At 36.5% G+C, this 19,854-nt stretch overlaps 1 protein-coding gene and 1 non-coding gene across 4 annotated transcripts in view; one reads left to right on the top strand and one right to left on the bottom strand.

The window, feature by feature from the left end:
• The window catches only part of WDR70 (WD repeat domain 70), a 386,140-nt gene that overhangs the window by 118,832 nt on the left and 247,454 nt on the right, over positions 1-19,854 (bottom strand). The window lies entirely within an intron of this gene.
• On the top strand, positions 14,178-14,281 carry LOC117066144. Its single transcript, XR_004430146.1, has one exon. It is a non-coding gene; the product is annotated as a U6 spliceosomal RNA (small nuclear RNA).

The raw sequence follows: 19,854 nt of genomic DNA, 5'->3' as shown, positions 1-19,854 counted from the left end.
ACTATCACAAGAGCAGTATGAGGATAACCACCCCCATGATTAAATTACCTCCCACCAGGTCCCTCCCATGACACAAGGGGATCATGTGAACAAGAATTCAGGATGAGATTTGGGTGGGGACACAGCCAAACCATATCAATTACTGAGAAAATATATTCCCGAGTGAGCTCAATCAGGGTAACTTAATTCCTTTGTCAATTATCTTTACCATACAAATGAATCATTTGCAATTTTTTTCCTTTTCAGTTTAATTTTACTGAAATTTTTCTCACTGAGATTCAGTTGTCCATTTAACTTCTATACCAAATATTTATCTGTTTTTAAAAATTCATTGGGAATTTTCTTTTGTGACCACAGTTCTACCAAATCCAATTCTGCAGAGTGAAATACTGCAGATGAAAATTGTAAGAAAAATTTTTGCAGCTGGAGATAGAATTTTAGAGGTCCTTTAGCCCAATCTACTCATTTAACAGAGCAGAAAACTGAGGCAAGGAGAGGTCAAGCACTTTACCTTAAACAGCTAGTTTTGAAGCAGCAGTGGCACAAAAGTTAGTACAGTGCTCTTCTTCTACACTACAGTGCAGGGTCCTCTCCTAACCCTTATCAAAATTAGTCCACACACATACTGAGAAACGCATCCCTACTGAGGATAACTGTACCATTTCACTAAGGATATGCATCCAGAAGGAAGTTTAATCTAAAGTTGAGTAAGGCAGGAAGAAAGCTAGTTAAACATGGGCCAGAGGTCCTAAGCAAAGTAATAATATAGGTAAAAGAGGCACAGGGTCAAGGCATGAAAAGACAAGGGAACTGTAGAGGAAAAAATTAGACCTCAGTGAGGTTCTGCAAACAGAAATCCAGCCTCAAGTCAAAAAAATTTGGGCATTTTTTTAACTAGGATCTAGGGAAAGAGGCATGGACACAAGCCCCCAAAATCAGTAAATTAATTCGTTTACTTATTCAACCGAGTTGGATATGGACCTAAGAATTTTGTGACTCAACACATCCAAAACAATTCATTACAGCCTTCCCTGTCCCCCAACTTCCATGGGCAAATCTCCTTACCTTGACAGGTAGAATGGCTCTCTAGTTACTTATTCTCATAAACTCGTCCTACATTCCTTACATACAAACATTTACCAAGTTGTGTATGTGTCCTATATCCTAATATCACTTTAGTACATTCTCTGTTCTGCATTCTCACTCCACATATTTGGTTGAGGTTCTCATCATCTCTCACTTAAGACTGGACTTACCCGGTATCTCTGAACTGACCTCCTGCCTACTGCCTTATATCCTCGAATCTGTCCTTCCTTATAGAACAAAGTCATTTCTAAAAAATGTAAGTCTAATCACAGACTTCCTTCTCCATATCACACCACTCTAATGCCACCAAAAGAGGTAAGGTTAGAGATGTGTGAGGTAAGGTTAGAGAAGAATTTGAAAAAGTATATTCAATCTATCCACTGTTTTTGTAACATACAGAGCACAGAAAGCAAAGCTTAATAAAGTCTTCTTAGATAATTAGGAAACACAAAATATGTACTCATTTGTTTGTTTTTTTGAGATGGAGTCTCGCACTGTCGCCCAGGGTCGAGTGCAGTGGCGCGATCCCAGCTCACTGCAAGCTCCGCCTCCTGGGTTCACACCATTCTCCTGGCTCAGCCTCCCAAGTAGCTGGGACTACAGGCGCCTGCCACCATGCCTGGCTAATTTTGCATATTTTTAGTAGACATGGGGTTTCACCGTGTTAGTCAGGATGGTCTCCATCTCCTGACCTCGTGATCCTCCCACCTCGGCCTCCCAAAGTGCTGGGATTACAGGCGTGAGCCACCGCGCCCAGCCATATGTACTGGTTTTTAAATTATTGAAAAATACTCTCCTGTAGAATAACATAGAATCACTTGGTCCAAGTCTATCTTTATAAATGGGGAACTCCACACAAACTGGTGGTCACTATCAAACTTGAACATACACACAGCCCTATATGTTTCAGGTTTATATAAGAGGAGTACTGTGTAAGCATGTAGATTTGGGAATATAGTAGGGAATGCTTTTTCTTTGGCTTACTATATCTTCTTTAATAAAAATATTCTTAATTTATCAATATAAAAATAATACCTATCATGGATTTTGCTGTTAACTTCAAACTACTAGTCAGTGAAATGTCTAAAATATATTTTCCTCTTTGAGACACATATTTAATGTGTGGGAAGACATTTAAGCTCCATTCAAGTATCTCTAGTATTTCCATGTTTTAACTCACAGCATTTAGAAAGCTTGCTCTGCTAATAAATGGTTTATAGACAAACCTCCTAGGTTTAAAAATAAAAATAGTAAAATGCCATCTGGCTACTAGATCTAGTGAATGACAAAAAATTTCATTTAAGTTATGGACATTTAAACTTAGCAAAATGTTTTAATTTTACACCATTTCTATAATCTTGATTCACTATCTCAGTAATAAAATATATAACATATAAATATAGTATAGAATAAATTATTTCCTTCAATGTATATGGGCTTGACATATTATTTTCCTTAAGGGAAACAGATAAAAAATTTAGAAGTACTTCTAATCTAGTCAATTTAAGAGATAGTATTTGGAAATACAGTGAAGGGGAAAAACCTCTGGTAGTCACTCCTTGCCTAATCACTGCCATGGGTCACTAAACAATGAGAATAGGTGTGTACTTATACAAACATAGACAGTAAGGCGTATATGGAATAGCCTATTGCTCCTAAGCTACAAATCTATACAGAATATTACTATACTGACTACTACAGGCAACTGTAACATCATGGTCAATATTTGTGTATCTAAACATATGTACACACAGAAAAGGTACAGTAAAAACATGGTATAAAAAGTAAAAAATGGTATACCTGTATAGGGCACTTACCATGAATGGTACTTGCTGGACTAGAAGTTGCTGTGGGTGAGTTAGTGAGTGACTGAGTAGTTAGTGAATGTGAAGGTCTAGGACATTACTGTACACTATTGTACACTTTATAAACACAGGGAGCTTAGGCTATATTAAAATTACTAAAAGTGTTTTTCTTTCTTCAATAATAAATTAACTGTAGCTTACTGTAACTTTTTGAGTATATAAACTTTTAAATTTTTAAAACTTTTGACTCTTGTAATAACACATAAAACACACATTGTATAGCTATACAAAATATTTTCTTTCTTTATATCTTTATTCTGTAAACATTTTTCTATTAAAAATTTTTAACTTTTAAAACTCTTTTGTTAAAAACTAAGAGACAAACGCACATGTTAACCTAGACCTACACAGGGTCAGGATCATCAACATGAGTGTCTTCCACCATAATATATTGTCCCACTGAAAGGTATTCAGAGGTAATAACAGACATGGAATTGTCATCTCCTACGATAACAATGCCTTCTTCTGGAATATTTCCTTAAGAACCTGAGGATGTTTTACAGTCAACTACTTTTTTAAATAAGTAGAAGTAGACTCTAAAATACACTAAAAGTATAGTATAGTAAATGCATAAACCAGTAAGTCATTTATTATCAAGTATTTTGTACCATGCATAACTGTATCTGCTCTAGTGGCAGCATAATAGGTTTGTTTACACCAGCATCACCACAAACACATGAGTAACACATTGTGCTGTAATGTTAAGATGGCTACGACATCACCAAGTGATATAAATTTTTCAGTTACATAATAATCTTATGGGAGCACCACTGCATACACAGACTGTCATTAACTGAAATGTTGTTATGTGGTACACGACTGTACTTGAGTCTAAACTGACCTCTCTTCTTCAACTTGTATTCAATTTTGATCCTTATTAACTGTAATAGGGGGTCCAGGACATTATCTTTGCAGTATGTCCCCTCTGCCTCTACTGGCTCTCCTCCCCACTCACCTGGCTCTGCTGCTACTCTGCAGGTGCACAGATAAGAAGTAGGATTTTTCTATATGAGCCAGATCCTCCAACAGACAATTTCGCCTGTGATAATATATATTCCCTGGAACATATATTTGGAACAACCTGTAGAGGAGAATGAGCCCTCTAGAGTCACTCCCTTGCTGATGGCCCTTCACTTAGGCTGGATGAATGGGATCCCACACACTGAGAAGCCCTAGAGATGTTGGTTAAAAGTACAGACCCTGGAGCCAGACTGCCTAGAGTCAAATCCCAGACCTACCTGCCTCTTACTGTATGTCCTTAGGTAAATTACTGAATCTTAGTTAACTCATCCTCAAAATAGGGATAAAAATACTAACCTCAAATAACTATAAAATGAGCAAGTACATTGAAAGCATTAATAACAATTCCTGGTACACAGTGGGTAGACAATGTTAGCAGCTATTAAAATAATTATTATTACTACTGTCACTACTGTTGTTATCACCACTATTGTTACTAATGATGAGGTAAATAGCAGTGAGAAGGAGGTGAATTATCTGGTCAGGCTCTATATGTCAAATTGCAATAAAGCTAACTGCCTTCATTGGGCAAACTCTGTTGATTTCGTTCTATAACATATTTACAAGACTATGAAGGTTGGCAAGATGGCTAACTAGAGATGCCTGGCATTTGTCCCCCCAGACCAAAAAGGACCAAGGCTACAAAGAAACAACTAAGATTTGATTTGAGTGTTGAAGGGAGAGTGCTGGAGTACAGCAAGGGAGTGAAGATGCATCTGTAATGACAGGAGGGCAGCATGGAAGCACACAGCCTCTATAATCCCATCTCCCCAACCTGGATCAGATCTGCCTGGCGTCGGAGGGAACTTTCCATCATGGGAAAAAGGTAAGCAGAAAATCACTACCAACCCCCATTGCCACCACAAATGCCTACAGTCCTTACAAAAGAAGAATCCCATGGTCCTTGCAAGCTCTCAGCTCCATTTGGAGAAATGCCGGGAATTCATGCAGTTTCACTGCTCCAGATTAGGAGCACAAGGTGAGACAAGCCACTGCAGCACAGTGCCATCTTGTGACCTGTGGCACCTCCGGAATGCTCCTTGCTCAGGGAGCCAGTAGCCACTGCACTTCTCCAGCACTGGGGTTTCATATTCATTATGCCAAGCCCATACATTATATATGAATGCCACAACCCCAGCTGTACAGAGTATGGGCCCAGGATTGGCTGAGACTACGGTCCTACACAGCAGGTAACCAACTCCTGGGGCCACACTCCCAATTGGACTAAAAGCCTACGAGTCCTGCCTAGGACAAATCCATCCACTGCATGCCCTCTGCCACGTGGGAGAGGCCTACAAGTCTGCAAGCAGCTGACATAGCCCCGGGCCGGTAGAGTGGCCAAGTGCCCACACTCAGGGATCCGGAAACAGCCCCACAGTGCCCTCTTCCCTCCCCAGACATGACCTGCCCAACTCCCCCACATCCTCAACAAGTGCCTGAGAAACAATGCTGTAGGCCACCCCTGGTGGAAATATTGCAGACTGATGAAACAGGCATGAGCCTAAATACATGGCTGAGAAACAGCCCTATGAGCCGTCCCCAGCTGACATGCCTTAGTCTAGCCAAGCAACCCCAAGCATGCCTGTGTTCCTGGCTAGAGTAACATCCCTGTGGCCACAACCCCAGTGAGCCAGACTCCAAGCTGCTTGACCCACTGTGTGCATGAACAAATGCCCAACCTAAGAGATAGTCCAGTGAGCCCAACCCTGGCAAAGCTGCACTACTGTCACCACAAACTCTCTCAGCCTAGGCCACCGAGAAACTCTCAAACGCCCCCAGTATGGATTACAGTTGAAGAAATTTTATGAAGACTACACTACTGTGTCCACCTAGAACCAAAGCCAATGCCTTCCATCAAATCAAGAACCCAAGATCCATTCATATGAGTAAGTCTCTCCTTATGACACCTAGTGAATAAAATTGGAAGAGGCGACTGGGCCACCAGATTCATAGAAATTAACACAGAGACACAAGAACAATGAAAAAGCAAGGAAACATGTCACTTCCAAAGGAAAACATAATTCTCCAGTAACAGACCACCATCATAAGGAAATATATGAAATGCCAGAAAAAGAATTCAAAATAATAATCTTAAGGAAACCGAGTGAGATACAAGAGAATACAGATAAACAATTCAACAAAATCAGGAAAACAACTTATGATATAAGTAATAAATTTAACAGAGGTAGATTATCACAAAAAGAACCAAAAAGAAATCCTAGAGCTGAGAATTAAATGAATGAAATAGAAAATGTAATTGAGAGCTTCAACAACAGACTATACCAAATGGAGAAAAAAATTTGTGAACTCCAAGACAGATCTCTGAAATAATACAAGCAGTGGTAAAAATGAATTTAAAAGGAAAGTCTAAAGGATTTATGAGACACCATTAAGCAAGCAAATTTTCACACTGTGGGCATTCCAGAAGGAAAAAAGAAGGGTACAGGTGAGGAAATCCTATTTAATGAAATAATAGCAGAAAATTTCCCAAGTCTTGGGAGAGAGATGGGCATTTAGGTCCAGGGAGATCAAAGAAACCCAAACAGGTCCTCTCTGGAGTCCAACCTAGTCAAATTGTTGTAAGTAAAAGACAAAGAATTCCAAAAGCATGCAAGAGAAAAGACTCAAGTCATAAATAAGGGAATCTCCATTAGGCTAATGCAGATATCTCAGCAGAAAGCTTACAGGCCAGGAGAGAATGGGATGATATATTCAAAGTACTGAAAGCGAGGATGGGGAAATCCTGCTAGCTAAAATTATTATACTCCACAAAGCTATCCTTCGGAAATGAAGGAGAAATAAAATCTTCCAATAGAGAAGCAAAAACTAAAGGAATTTATCACCACTAGTTCAGTCTTATAAGACATGCTCAAGGGAGTCTTACATTTGGAAGTGAAAAGACAGTAACTACCATCATGAAAACATGTATAACTATAAAACTCACTGGTAGAACTGATACAAAAGGAAGAAGAGAAAATAATCAATCCTTATCACTACAGAAAACCACCTAACCATTAAAATAACAAGTAAGGGAATAAGGAACAAAAGATATGCAAAATAACCAGAAAATCAATAAAATTAAAGGAGTAAGTCCTCACCTATCAATAATCTTGAATGTAAGTGGATTAAATTCCCCCATTTAAAACACATACACTATCTGAACGAATGAAAAATCAAGACCCAAACATATTCTGCCTACAAGAATCTCACCTCAGCTGTAAAGACACACTTAGACTGAAAGATATTTCATGCAAATGAAAATCAAGTGAGCAGGAGTAGCTACGCTTATGTCAGGAGACAAAAAAGTACATTATATAATAACAAAAGGATCAATTCAGCAAGCGAATGTAACAATTGTAAATATATTTGCATCCAACACAGGAGCACCCAGATATATAAAGCAAACACTATTAGATCTAAAGGGAGAAATGGACTTCAATACATAGCGGGAAACTTCAACACCCACTCTCAGCACTGGATAGGTCATGTAGGCAGAAAAATCAACAAAGGAACATAGATTTAAACTGCACCACAGGCCAGAAATGGAGGCTTACGCCTCTAAACCCAACACTTTGAGAGGCCAAGGCAGAGGATCAGTTGAGGCCAGGAATTTGAGACAACCCTGGGCAACATAGTGAAACCCTGTCTCTATAAAAAATACAAAATAAGCTGGCTGTGGTGTCATGTGCCTGTAGTCCTAACTACTAAGGAGGCTGAGGAAGGAGGATCGCTTGAGCCCAGGAATTCGAGGCTGCAGTGAACTATTATCACGCCACTGCACTCCAGCCAAGGTGACAGAGTGAGACCTTATTTATACACAAACTGTACCATAGACCTAAAAGACATTTACAGAATATTTCACCTAACAATTTCATTCTTTTCAGCCGCACATGGAACCCTCTCCAGGATTGACCATATGTTAGGACACAAAACAAGTCTCAATAAATTTTTAAAAATCGAGATATGACGTATCTTATCTTGCCACAATGAAATAAAACTAGAAATAACAAAAGGAACATCCAAAACTATACAAACACATGGAAACTAAACAAAATGCCTCTAAACAACCAATAGGTTAGACCTGAAATTAAGAATGAAATTTTAAAATTTCTTGAAACAAATGGAAATAGAAACACAATGTACCAAATTTTATGGCACACAGCAAAAGCAGTATTGAGGCAAGTTTATAGTAATAAATGCCTATGCCAAAAAAATAGAAACACTTCAAATAAAAAAAACTAACAATTCACCTCAAAGAACTAGAAAATGAAGAGACAAAAAAAAAAAAAAAAAAAACCAAACCCCAAATTAGTAAAATAAATAAACAGTATCAGAGCATCAATAAACAAAATGAGACTGAGGCCTGGTGTGGTAGCTCACGCCTGTAATCCCAGCACTTTGGGAGGCCAAGGCAGGAAGATCATTTGAGCCCCCAAGTTTGAGACCAGCCTGGGTAACATGGTGAAACTTCATCTCTACAAAAAAATCAAAAATTAGCCAAGAGTGGTGGCACATGCCTGTAGTCCCAGCTACTCAAGTGGCAGAGGCAGGATGATCACCTGAGCCCAGGAAGCTGAGACTACAATAAGCCAAGATCTAGCCACTGCACTCCAGCCTGGACAACAGAGTGAGACCCTGTCTCAAAAAAAAAAAAAAAAAGACTAAAATAATACAAAAGATCAAACAAAAAGTTAGTTCTTTGAAAAGATAAACCATTAGTGAAACTTAGAAAAAAAGAGGAGACTCAAATTTGAAAAATTCATAAACAGAAGAGGATATGTCACAATGGACACAATAGAAATACAAAGGATCATTAGAGAGTACCATGAACAACAATATGCCAATAAATTTGAAATTTTAGAGGAAATGAATAAATTCCTGGACACATACAACCTATAAAAACTGAACCCGGAAGAAAAAGAAAATCTGAATAGACCAATTACAAGTCATGAGAGAGAATCAGTAGTAAAGTCTTCCAATAACAAAAAAGTCCGAGACCAGATGGCTTTACTGCTGAATTCTACCAAACCTTTAAAGAAGAATTAATACCAATTCTTTCCAAACTATCCCAGAAAATAAAAGAGGAAGGAATTCTTCCTAATTCATTCTATAAGGCCAGCATAACCCTGATACCAAAACTAGATAAGGATACAACAACAACAAGCAGAAAACTACAGCCAGTATCCCTGATGAACACTGTTGCAAAAATCCTCACCAAAATACTAAGAAGCCGAGTTCTAACAACACATCAGTAAGAGGATACATCATAATCAAGTGGAGTTTATCTGAGGAATGCAAGGATGTCTCAACATATGCAAATCAATAAACATCACACGTATCCACAGAAAGAAGGACAAAAACCGTAAGATGTAGAAATAGCTTTTGATAAAATTCAACATCCCTTCATGATAAAAACTCTTAATAAATTAAGTATAGAAGAAATATACCTAAACATAATAATGGCCAAATATGACAAACCCACAACTGACATCTTACTGAACAAGAAAAAGCTTTAAGCTAAGAACTGGAACAAGACAAAGACGCCCAATCTCAGTACTCTTATTCAATATACTAATGGAAGTCCTAACCAGAGCAATTAGGCAGCAGATACATAAAAGGCATCCAAATTGGAAAGGGAGAAGTCAAAATGTCCCTGTTTGCAGATGACATGATCTTAATATATGGAAAAACCTAAAGACTTTACTACCAAAAAAAAAAAAAAACCCTTAGAACTGATAACAGAATTCAGTAAATTTGTAGGGTACAAAATTAAATCAGTAGCATTTTTATACATGAATAATAAACTACTCATCCAACAGGGGATTAACATCCAGAATATACAAAGAACTCAACAGAAAAACCAACAAATAAAAACAAATCCAATTAAAATATGGGCAGGCTGGGCACAGGGGCTCACGCCTGTAATTCCAGCACTTCAGGAGGCTGAGGCAGGCAGATCACCTGAAGTCAGGAGTTCGAGACCAGCCTGGCCAACATGGTGAAACCACATCTCTACTAAAAATACAAAAAAACTAGCCAGGCATGGTGGCGGGCACCTGTAATCCCAACTACTCAGGAGGCTGAGGCAGGAGAATTGCTTGAACCCAGGGGGCGGAGGTCGTAGTGAGCTGAGATCACACCGCTACACTCCAGCCTAAGTGACACAGCGAGACGCCGTTTCAAAAAAACAATAAAAATAAAAACAACAACAAAAAATGCGGGCAAATGATCTGAACAGATAGAAGATGACATACATATGGTCGACATGTATATGAAAAAATACGAACACCACTAATCATCAGGGAAGTGCAAATCAAAACTATAAAAAGATAACATTTCATTCCAGTTAGAATAACTATTATCAAAAAGAAAAAAGTAATAATAAATGCTGACAAGGATGTGGAGAAAAGGGAACTCATACACTACTGGTGGGAATGTAAATTTATATAATCATTATGGAGAACAGTTCCTCAAAAACTACAAATGGAACTACCAGATGATACAGCAAGGCTACTACTAAGTATACATTTTCTGGGGCTCAGAAAACAATATCCCAAAATGAAAGTATCAGAAGCAGCCTTGAAGCAAACATTTTTCTCTTTCTCCCGCCCTCCTGTCTCTCTGTCCCATTCTCCCCAGAGGCTAGCCATAGAAACTAGAATCCCTGGCCCCCAAGGTGGATCATAGAAACCAGAACCCCTGTTCCTCAAAGCTAGTCATAAATCCTATAAATAGTACTCCAATTTTACCTCTGGTTTTCACTGGAAAAACTGACCACAAAGGAATTATCTGACTTATGTTGTTTGTCTGTAGGTTGTAACACTCCTGTTCTAGAGAGGGTCCTGTCCCATACCCGGAAGGAAGGAATGCATACTCAGAGAACCCAAAAAGAATCTAGACAGACGGCCCTCCTGAGTTTCCCCAGTCTATTAGTATTAGATCACCCCTTTTTGTCCAATCATATTTCTACATGACTGTCCATACTTTGTTGAACCTTTCCCCTGTATCTTTTGATAATTTCCCCTGTATCTTTTGATCTTTATTCCAAAGGCTCCTGTGTATATACGATGAATAAATCTGTATGCCTTTTCTCTAATTAATCTGCGCTTTGTGAGTTGATTTTTCAGCAAAACATCAGGGGACCAAGGGAAAGCTCTCCCTTATCCCCTACAGTATCCAAAGCAAAAAAAATCAGTACGTCAAAAAGATAACTGCACTCCCATGTTTACTACTGCCCTAATCACAATAGCCAAGATATGGAATCAACCTAGGTGTCCAATAATAAATAGATGAAGAAAATGTGATATAGATGCACTATGGAATACTATTCGGTCATAAAAGAGAATGAAATCCTGCCATTCACAGTAACATGGATGGAAGTGGAAGATAAGTGAAATAAGCTGCAAACAGAAAGTTAAACACCCTATGTTCTCATTCATGTGAAAGAAAAATAGTTGATCTCGTAGAAGTAAAAAGTAAAACAGAGAATACTAGAGGCTGAAAAGAGTAGAGGGAAGGGAGGGTTAGGAAGAGATTTGTTAACAGATACACAAAATTGGAGCTAGATAGGAGAAATAAGTTTTAGTGTTCTGTCCCACAGCAGAATGACTACAGTTAACAATAAATATTATATACTTTCAAATAGCTGGAATGAGGATATTGAAAATTCCCAACAAAACGAAATAACAAATGTTTGGGATGATGGATGTTTACTTAACATGATTTGATCACTATACATCATATGTATCAAATATATCAATATAACAGTGAAGTGACAGAAAGGATGAATTCATCACTATGTATGCCCTGGATATGTACAATTATTACTTGTCAATTAAAAAATTAATTTTAAAACGGCCATGAATATGAGTAACTGAATAAATAAATGCACACTTAACTGACCTTCAACCAAGTACCAGGGACTGTGCTGTGTACTTACACAAAGGTTATCTTATTTGAACTTTCTAACTAGGTAAAGATTAAGTTTATTGTTCAGATGAGGAAACTGAAGTTTGTGATGCAAAATACTATTTTTATCATACCAGAACCACCCCAGGAGAACCTGAAGATATAAAAAGATAAACCATATGGTGCTAATCTGGAATATTCACAATAGCTGCTATTAACTTGATCTCTATGAAACAGTATAAAAGTTCCAAATAATTTAAACCAGATAACTTTTAGAACACAATCTACTTGTCTATTTAATATTATCAGTTTTATATTCTAAGTGTTAATTGTGTATACAATTAACAACACAACAAAGATTTATATTATTTGGAAGTAGTATCTGTATCTTTCCTTTAAAATTCTGAAAGCGTCCAGTTTACTACTTGGTAAATAATGGATTTTATATGTTTGAGGATAATAATGAAAACTGCAATCACCAATATTTAGAACACACTCTCTGAATTCCAGGAATTCAGTTATAAAGGACTCTGGGAATAATATGCAACCCCTTTAATAGAAAAGTGAAGGAAAGGATGAATTCAGCTGTATCAAGACAAATTTTAGATGTTATTTAAAGGAAATGACACTAAATAGCAGTGAATCTCATAGTGAGAAAGGTATATTTTTGAAATTTCCTTCAATTCTTTCAGTTTGACCAAGCAGAAAGTCTTGATTTAGCATTGATTGGTCTTTAATACCTCCATAACTTTTGCCTATATCCCTTTTTAACATAGAAAAATCTAAGACACAGAGAATTAGTAGATAACAGTATCTAGCTAGTATCTGGCTAATGATTGTTTTATTTTCAGAATTTGCTGTGTTCTTTTTAGAGTCATATTGCTTTTTTACATTTTTGATAGTGTTAGAATGTTTCTTTTTTAAATGGGGGAATGAGGAATGATTACTTAAGAGGTATGGGGTGTTTTTATGGGGTGATGAAACTTTTGAAACTAGAGAATTGGTGGTTGCAACATTGTGAATACACTAAATACCAATGATTGTTTGCTTTAAATGATTAATGTCTGAAGTTAATCACAAATTTTTAAATTATTTGGAATAAATCCATTTCTAACAATTTAAAAAATAATATGGTGATGTATACATATGACAAGAATTATAAAAGTAGTATGCAAATAAGTGAATTTTGGGAAATAGACTTACCTCGAGAAATTGGACTGGAATGGTATAGATGAGATTTCTAGAGGTAGACTGTAAGAAGCTGATGGGTAGAGCCTTGCAAACTAATTCTGGTAGCTTTTTAAGATACCAATAATCTGGTAAATTTTAGCCTCAGGTGATTTCTAGTGGCATACCAGATGTCTTCAAGGGCTTAGGCAAAAATCCTGAGGCAAATAAAACATCTTCTACATCCATCTGCTTTCTGTTCTAAATCTCTGCAGCCCCTCTTCATCTCCATCACCATTCAAGTGTACACTGTGTTCATGATGACCTCTGCTCATTCAACACCCTAAATCATTTTTTCGGTTTTCAATTCTTTAGTCCAACTTCTGTTTTCAAAGTGTAGGCTTTAGCTATGTTTGAAAAGGGTTAATATTAGCCTTGCCTATCTCACAAGGCTTCTGAAAAGATCAAATTATATTTGAGGCATGCTCTAGAAGTGTTTTTCAAATTCTGGATTCTTACTCATTAGCGGGTCCTAAAATCAATGTAATAGGTTATGAACAGTACTTTAAACATGGAACAAATCGGGATACAAAAAAATGGAGTGCACACTGCAATAGGAATTGCTATGGTTAACTCCTTTTTCAGTTTCATATATGCCTGTGTGTCTGTGCAAAGATATGTGTATAGTCAGTCACAATATAAAATGTTAATTTTCTGTGATTAAAAAAATACAGCTTTATAAGACAAGTATAATAGGTCTTTTCTGCTATATTTTCAAATAGAAAGCATATAAAAACTGTTTTTCAGAATAAAACAGGGTTACTACCTGACAAATGCAGTGATTGGCTCCTTAGCCACCTGCCCCATGAGCATCAATGCAGCATCAGTGTTTACTACCCAGGTTAAAACCTTGATGGCAAAAAACAACAAAGCAGCAAAACAACAAAACAAACAAAAACAGACTACTCAGTGAAAACACCACTCAATGAGAATAGTCCTTTCTGTAATTAACTAAAAAATTGGGGAAGTAACTTTAAAATTATATCTGAATTAAGATTTGATCCTTGCATAACTTTGTAGGCTAAAGCTGAAAGCCATAAAAACTGATAAAGAACAAAACTGGTAAACACAGTGTTCATGGCAGCATATATACTAAAATTGGAATGATACAGAGAAGATTACCATGGCCCCTGCGCAAGGATGACATGCAAATTTGTGAAGCATTCCACATTTTTAAGACAGTTTTGTATCATTTTGCAGACTATTACCGGTTTAAATCTGTGCTAAAAAAAAAAAAAAACCTGGTAAATATTTAAAAATATTCTAAAAGGTTGAGGTTTAACAGAATCTTGCAGCTCTTTATTTTGGAACTAACATATTATAATAAACATTTCTGAACAGTTTTAAGAAATTTGATAAATTACTATGGCGTGGGTAATTAGTAGAAGAAAAAACAAAACAAAACAAAACAGGGAGGACTCACTGCAGCACCAAGAGCTTTGGAGTGCAAATCATCACTGGTTGCATCACTTCTCCAGTTGCAATGAATCAAAGAGCAGGTTAAAAGAGAATGCACACAGACCAGAGAACTGTTTCACATTTTTGGCTCAGACTTCACTTTGTGTATATAAAAAGCCCTACTAGTGGCTCTATTAAGTGAACATTTAACATTTACTATTTTGTTTATAATAGTTAAAACAGTAATGTTTGGCCTTGTCCGCTTACAAAATAAATCATAGCTGTCCTGATGCTGAGAAACATGGCTCAGGAAATATCTCTACTAGAGAGAGGCATCCCTTATATAGGCTTTTTAGAGACTATAGTCATCCTGCAGAGAGTCTGACCATTTTAGATGACATAGCCCTATCTAGATAACCATAGAGGACTAATTGTGCTTTGTAACATGCCAAAAGTTTTTTTGTTTTTTGTTTGTTTGTTTAAGATTTAGGGAGTATTTACTCCATATTGCCAAATGATACCAGATAATAACAAAAATAAAATTAACTGATCAAAATTGGCTAGAATAACACAAATTCAAAACATGCTTCCCCTATTTCATGCAACCCAAATTCTTCACTCTCAAAGAGTCCATTAACCATTAAAAAATAAGGAACCATGACAGGGAATGAGCAAATGTGTTTTATGAAATCATTTTCCAAATTAAATTATCTATTTTATATGATTGCCCAGCTCTTTTTTTTTTTAAAGGCATAATTTAAAACACTGTAAAAAAAACGAGCCTACATTATCCATTTGCTAGTTCTGGCTTCAAAAAATCTTCAGAACCCAAACATTACCTTCACCACTAAAACCCTTGTCCAGGAATTTACCTTTATGTCTAAAATAGACCCTCATCTGTCTCCCTGCTTCCACCATTCTCTCCCTGTAGTTATTCTCCGTGCAGAACAGCCAGAATGATTCTTTTAAAAATGTAACTTGAATAATGCCAATCCTCTCCTAAAATCCATGCAATGGCTTCTCATTACCCTCAGAAGAGTATCTAAACTCTACATAGCCAAAACAGCCCTATTTGATCTGATATATCCACCCACCTCAACCTTTTTCCACTTCCTCCTTCACTTTTCCCTATGTGAAGGCTGAAGCTGGTAGATCACTTGAGGTCAGGAGTTCGAGACCAGCCTGGCCAACATGATGAAACCCCATCTCTACTAAAACCATGAAAATTAGCCAGGCTTGGTGGTGGGCACCTGGTAATCCCAGCTCCTTGGGAGGCTGAGGCAGGAGGTTGCAGTGAGCCGAAACTGAGCTACTGCACTCCAGCCTGGGCAACACAGCAGGACGCAGTCTCAAAACAAACAAACAAATAAAATCTTACTTTTTTAAATAAATTTTTAAAATTTTTGACCTTTATATTTTGACTACATTCAAGTCACTAAATAGTGACAAAGTGAAATTACATCCTTCTCTTGAATCTGCTTATTCAATATAACGAAAATATAAGATTATATTAACTGCTTGCTTATATTTACACATTTGACTCTATAACAGCATCTCTTATGGATATATTTTAAACTGAAGTTTTTGGTTCATGATTGATTTCCATTTTTTCTGTCCTAAATATCAATACACATCCATAAATATTCATATGTTTTCTATTCTGCCATGTTTAGCAGAAAATTTTAATTCTTCCAACTTTGTGAGCCCCAATGTTTTCAGAAGACTTTTAAAAATCTTTATAAGTAAACACTTATGTTAATTCAATTTTTCTTCTGGCTTCCTCAAGCAACTCTGATTAATATGTAATCATATTAATCTACAAAGTTTTATACATAATGTTTTCATCAGTTACATTTTTCCCTTCTATATGTTAGTATCTATGCATCTAGGCAGTGTATATGTTTTACCTTTTAAGTATACTGCACAAGGTCTGTATTTTAAAATTAGACTATGAAAGCCAGGATTTCTGAGGATACAATTTAAGTATCTACAGTGCAGGTAAATAAAGCTCTTGAGATTTAATTCAACAAATACTTATCAAGTCCCTGCTACGCATGGTAGCAGATCCAAAGGTAAGGAAGAAAAAATTCTCACCCCCAAAGAGCTTGTAACAGTGACATATAAACTTTTGTGTCCTTAGCCAACTTAGGCAAGGCACAGATTACCTACTTCACCCATTCCCATATTTCAGTGGCAAAAGAACTCAGGACTAAAAGTTCCACTGTACATGAAATATTGAAAAAAATTATAATGCATTTTAATAAGAATATAGATCACCCACTTTTTAAACATCTTTATCAAATTATAATTTAAGACCATAAAATTCACCCATTTTAAGTGTGCAACTGAATGATTTTTAGTTAATTTACAGAGTTGTACAACCATCACCACAATCTTGTTTTAGAATATTCCCAACAGGGTCATTTATGTTTGAACCATATAGCAGTGAAATTTTAGAATGCATATTCTAGAGTCAGAGTTCCTGGCTCCAAAACTTACTAGATGCATGATCTTAGGTGAGTTGTTAAACCCTTCACTGCTGTACTTCAGTTTTCTCATCTAAAATATGTAGTTAATGGTAGTACTTAATTCACAATATTGTTCTGAGGGTTAAATGAATTAAAACATATACAAAGCACTTGAAACGGTCCCTGGAACAAAGTAAGTGTTCAGTAAGTATCGCTTATTGTTAAAACTATATGCTTTAAAATCTAATTATTGGAAAACAACAGGCTAAAAATACTACTGATGCAAATAGGTAGTATTTAGCCTATCTATTTATAGCCTACACACTGACGGCTAAAGCAAACAAACAACTTATAAAATGCACTTATTTGATAGTAAGTTTAAGGAACAATAATTTAAAATTTAAAAACAACAATAAAGCAATTGAAAACCAAACTCATTTAACATAAAACCTATAATGCTCTGATAGCATTCACTCATTTATTCAACAAATATTTATTAATATGTCATGCTCATCTTGGACACAGAGAAACAGCAAATAAGACAAAAAGTCCCTGACCATATTAATCTTAAAGAGAAACAAAATAAACAACCAGGCAAACTAAAAATAAAACAAAATATTTTCAGGGTTAATATCCCTAGATACGTAATCTTTTAGTCCCTAACAGAGGATCATAGAGGGAATGGCATGTGATTGGGCCTTCTTCAATGGATGTTGGATAGTGGATGGTGGCCATTTCTACCAGCAGTGGGGGGCTTGTGGGAGAGGCATACAGGATGGAGTGTTTAGTATAGGAAAAGGCACCAAGGTAGTAAATCAGACGATAATCGTAAGGGAACAAAGTATAATCTAGTCTGAGTAAAAAGTTTTGTTATTTAGGCTGGGTGCAGTGGCTCCCATCTGTAATCTCAGCGCTTTGGGAAGCTGAGGTGGGTGGATCACTGAGGTCAGGAGTTTGAGACCAGCCTGGTCAACATGGTGAAAAGCTATCTCTACAAAAATTAGCTGGGCATGGTGGAGAGCGACTGGAAGCTGAGGTGGGAGAATCACTTGAATCTGGGAGGTAGAGGCTGCAGTAAGCCAAGATTGTACCACTGCACTCCAGCCTGGGTGAGTGAGACCCTGTGTTAAAAAAAAAAAAGTGTTTTGATTTATGGAAAGTTATGAGATACTCAAAGGTTGGAAAAAGGTACAAACTGAAAGGCTAGAAGTGTCAGTCTGAGAAAATTTGAACTTTATTCAGCATATGACAAGTACTGAAGTAGTGTATTGCGTTTAACGTGATTTAAACCAGGGCTAGGTTTATCAGAACACGGACAGAGAAAGGTGAAGATATCCAGCATCGCAAGTTAAAGATGATGAAAATATGAAGTAGAATGAAAGCGAGAGATGAAATTGAGGGAGTGGATGTGAGAAACACTAAAACACAGAACTGATAAGACTGACAACTGGTTATAGGAGGTAAAGAATATTCTGAAGTTCTAAATGGAAAAATAATAAAAATAGCAAAGTCAAAAGAAAGAATGAGTTCTAAAAGAGACAGGTTGTGTTTTGGGTATATTAAGCTTAAGTTCTGGCATATAATCCCGGTGGGTTGTTCCACAAGTAGCTGAACGTATGTCTGGAATGAATAATGCTTAGGACAGAGTTAAGAAGATTTGGTGAGCAGTCACTAAAAGTAATATTACTGAACTTAAAATATTTCATCACCTCAACAGAAAAATGAGAAAGACGACATCCCTTTGCACTAATACAGAACCCAAGGTCTTACATTTGAGCAACTGTCTTACCAACATCCCAAATTACATGGTCCTATTATTCTTGTGTCACGTGTTTCCTATTGTATTCCCTGTGAGTAAAATCTTCTCTATATTCCTGGTGTCCTGAAATTTCATGACGCATGGCTTGGTGTGCATCTTTTTCATTCTTTCCAGATGAGTCCTTCCTCTCTGGAAAGTCGTGTTTTTTCAGTTCTGAGACCTCTTTATTTTTAGTAACTCTTTCTTACCTAATTCCATCCTTCCTCTCCTGTATTTTCATTAGAACTTTCTAGTCAAATACTAGACCCTGAATTGACACTGTAAGTTTCCTATCTTTTTTCTATCACTGTCTTTTATTCTACTTTCTAGGTTTCCTCGACTATATTTATATATACTCTCCAGGAGATTTTAATATTCCTAGGGATTCCTTCCCTTATACTCCAATTAAATATTTACTTTGCAAGAGATCTTCCTTAATCTCTTAACATTCAGATTTTTTGGTAGTAATCTGCTTTAGTTTCTTGGTTGTACTAGTCTCTGTTTTCTCTCTGAGAATATCAGTTATAGGGGTTTTTTCCTTGAAAATTTCTTCAGTTTTCTACATTATCTCTCTCTCCTCTGATTTACTTATCTTGTTTAGTATAAGTTTAGTATAAGTTTGTATAGTATAAGTTTTGTTTAGTATAAGAAACTCTATGTCAGGGGTCAAATTCTTTTTCTGTAAGAGGCCACATAGTAAGTATCTTTGGCTTTGAGGATCATATCCTCTGTTGCAGCTACTCAACTCTGCTAATATGATACAAAAGCAGTCACAGATAATATACAAATGAATGAGCAAGGCTGTTATAATAAAATGTATGGACACTGAAATTTGAATTTCATGTAATTTTCATGTGTCACAAAATATTTTTATTTTGATTTTCTGAATCCATTATGATAGGCTGAGTAACACTCCCAAAGATTTCCACATTTGAGTCCCTGGAACCTGTTAATATATTACCTTAGGTGGCAAAGGGAAATTAAGGTTTCAGATTGATTTAATGCTGCTAATCAGCTGACCTTAAAATAGGGAGATTATCCTAGATTATCTGAGTAGGCTAGATGTAATCACAAGGGTCTTTAA

This window comes from Trachypithecus francoisi, unplaced genomic scaffold, assembly GCF_009764315.1.
Source record: "Trachypithecus francoisi isolate TF-2019V2 unplaced genomic scaffold, Tfra_2.0 Lachesis_group2, whole genome shotgun sequence".
In the NCBI taxonomy this organism is placed as follows: Eukaryota; Metazoa; Chordata; class Mammalia; order Primates; family Cercopithecidae; genus Trachypithecus; species Trachypithecus francoisi.
Note: the sequence above shows the minus strand (reverse complement) of the source record. Positions and strands in the feature narration are given on the sequence as shown.